Raw genomic sequence first — 3,454 nt, forward strand, 5'->3', positions numbered from 1 at the left:
AGTCTTTGGCTCTCACGATCTTATAAACACCATCGATAAAAGAGCCTTTTGAGGAAAGAAGACCAAGATATTAGCCCTGTGCCAGTTATTGACATACTGTGAACATAATTGGTCAGCCCGATCAAAACTAGAATAGTTTTAGCCAAGGAAAACAAATTCCACTTGAGTTTTGGCAGTGTTAGTCATGGAACAACGGTGCGATTATTCTCATTTTGAATGCAACTGATTACAGTTTGGATATTTGTAGTTAAAATGTATTAATGGGTGATTGGCATCTTTTCTAGAGGCCTGTCGTGTTTCCGTTCCGTGTTCTTTTGGATTTGTCTGGCCTGTAATTTGTTACTCTGGTCTAATGTTTCAGCTAACAGCAGAAAACCAATGTGATTTATTTATAACCACTGCTACCAAAAGGAAAATGGGCTGCGGTGGCTCAAGTGGTTAAGATGCTGAGCTGCAGACCGGAAGGTTGGTAGTTCAGCAGTTCGAGACCCGAGTGCCACATGACGGAGTGAGCTCCCGTCTCTGGCCCCAGCTCCTGCCAACCTAGCAGTTTGAAAGCAAGAAGTTGCAAGTAGATAAATAGGTACCACTTCGGTGGGAAGGGAACAGCATTCCGTGCACCTTGACATCTAGTCACACCAGCCACATGACCACAGAGACGTCTTTGGACAGCGCTGGCTCTTCGGCTTGGAAACGGAGATGAGCACCGCAACCCTAGAGTCAGATTCCACTGGCTTTCGAGCAAGGGAAACCTTTACCTTACCAAAAAGAAAACAAATTGCCCCATATCTTTCCTCTTCATCCCTCCCAGTTATTGCCAAAAATAACCCCAAATGGTCTCAACATTCGGTGTTTTCATTCTTGGGCAAAAAGCATCAGTGGTTAAGGAAAAGATGGAAAGACTCACCAGTTCTTTCGGCCTCTTCGAGAGATGCCTTTGGACTTCTAATTTTTGTTGCAATGTTTTTTTAACACAGACCGTCAAGATGACTTAGAGAGAGCTTCCCAAAGGGTGACTCAACCAGCCTATCGTTTTTTCCTTCTTCCCATGGGTCTGAGTTTAGGGGGAATTCACAGAATCTCATTTATTCCATGCTCTTGTTCCTCAATGTGCTATCTATTGGATTTGACCCTCTGGAGATTCTGGGTACTTCTTCCAACGGTGGCAGAGTCGGGTTGGAAAATACTTGGAGACTTTGGGGGTCGATCTGGGAGAGGGCGGGGTTTGGGGAGGGGAGGGGCCTCATCATGGTACAATGCCGTAGAGTTGACCCTTCAAAGCAGCCCTTTTCTCCAGGAGAGCTGAACTCTGTCAGCTGGAGATCAGTTGTAAAAGTGGGAAATCTCCAGGCCCCACCTGGAGGCTGGCAACCATAAACGGAGGCGTGGACTTTCCAGGGATGGCCCTGTGTCTCTGGAACACCCTTTCCCAAGAAGTCTATCTAGCTCAGGGTTCCCCAGCCTTTTTAAGCCTGCAGGCACCTTTGGAATTCTGAGACAGGGTGGTGGGCGTGGCCACAAAATGGCTACTGCGAGAGGCGGAGCCAACCACAAAATGGCAATCGCAGGGGTGGAGGAGAGGATTAATTTTTTAAAAATACATCGGGGAAAGGGGAGTGAGCGGGAGAATAAAAGTAATGCTGCGCTGATGCCTGCCACCAAAATGACATTATTTAAATCTGCACACAGTCAGTTAGAACTGCACTGGCCAATTAAAAGCCCTGCTGGGTAGGAACCCTGCCTGGCCCCACACGCTTTCGAAGAACACTCGGCAGGTGACAGGAAAGGCCTCGTTGGGGACTCTGATCTAGCTGCTTTCATGATGGTATGCCAACGTACAGTGAAAGCGCCAGGAGGAAAGACGGCAAATCCACGTAATCGATAAAACAGAAGTCATGGGGCGCTGCACCGTAAAGACTCATCAAGTTTATTCGAGTGGAAGTGTTTGAAAGTAAGAATTCACCAAAGCTTCTGCTGGAATAAACGTTGTCAGTCTTTTAAAGTGGCACTGGATGCCCTCTGGGCTGAAAGAACCATGCAATGTTAGATCCAGATGGGTAGCTACGTTCGTCTGTCTGTAGCAGCAGAAAAGAGCCAGAGCCCAGCAGCGGGAGGAGCTTTTGTGAGTCACGGCTCACTTCTTCAGATAGTTAGAAGGGGAGTCCATCGGTCCTTATATCTTGAATCTGAAATCAGTCCACTGCCCAAGACGTAAGGGCAGATGGACTCACCTTCTAGCTGTATCTGAAGATCTGAGCAGTGACTCACGAAAGCTCCTCCCCTGCCACAAATTTCATTAGTCTTTCAGGTGCTGCTGGACTCGTACAATGTTAATCATATATTATCCAGCGTGGAGTAGTAATGGGGGTGTTGGACTAGGATCCGGGAGACCCAGGTTCGAATCCTCTATCATGGATGCTCACTGAGTGACTTCAGGCCAATCCCATCCTCTCAGCCTAACCAGCCCCACAGGGTTGTCGTAGTGAGGACAAAAATAGTGGGCAAATTATACAAGCCACTTCAGGCCCCCAATGGGAGGAAAGCGGGATATAAACGCTGTAAATAAATACATATTTTAACCGAGTTCTTAATTTCCCCCCTAACTTTAGTAATACAAGTAACAGCAATAACAAGACGCTTAAAGTCGTTGCTAAAGTATGAATGAGACCCCTAAAACTGTTAGCAGCTTTCAGAAACAGATTAGCATATGTATACGACACAGCAGTGAATTCCAGGAAGGTGATGTATAGTTATGTCTTTCTGGGAATGCCTGCTCTTTGCAGTTAAAAACATTGTAAGCTGGTTTGAAATATTGACTTGTTTGTACATATCTGATACCACTCTATGTTTCCAATCTACGTTGTATTGGTTTTTATGATTCTGGAGAGATCCTGCTGTCCCCTATTTGGAACTATTGCTGTGTCTATTTTTTGTTTGGTTATGTTTTGTCTGTTGAAAGAAATAAAATTTAAAAAAAACCACTATCAGAAACAGCCTTAAAGGTCCCAAGTGAACGACAACAGGAGAAAACAGAGAGACGTAATAGGACTTCAATGGGCTTTCTAGCGCCACGTTGATATTTTTTTAAGTATTAAAGGGACATGCTCAGGAACTCTCCGTTTAGGCCCTTTAAAAGAGTTGCGCTTGGGAAGGAAAAAAACCGAGACGGTACTCTGCACATGCTCGAAGACTCTCGTTTCGAACGTCCACCAAGCTTCTCCACCCTGCTCAGCTAAGGGTGCTCACGCCTTTCGCAATCTCAGAGAAGGCGACGCTCCCTCTCAAGGACGGACTCCACCAGCCAATCACGAGCGAGGCGGGGAGAGGGCGGCCCAGATAAGCGTCTCCTGATTGGACGAGTATAGACCCGTCGGAGCGCGCTGATTGGCTGCGACGCGCTCGAGACAGCGCTGAAGGTTCCATTCCCGGGGCGCGAGGCCCGCAGTATTTAAAT

The sequence above is a fragment of the Gekko japonicus genome, unplaced genomic scaffold, assembly GCF_001447785.1.
Source record: "Gekko japonicus isolate JY-2015 unplaced genomic scaffold, Gekko_japonicus_V1.1 scaffold103, whole genome shotgun sequence".
NCBI lineage: Eukaryota > Metazoa > Chordata > Lepidosauria > Squamata > Gekkonidae > Gekko > Gekko japonicus.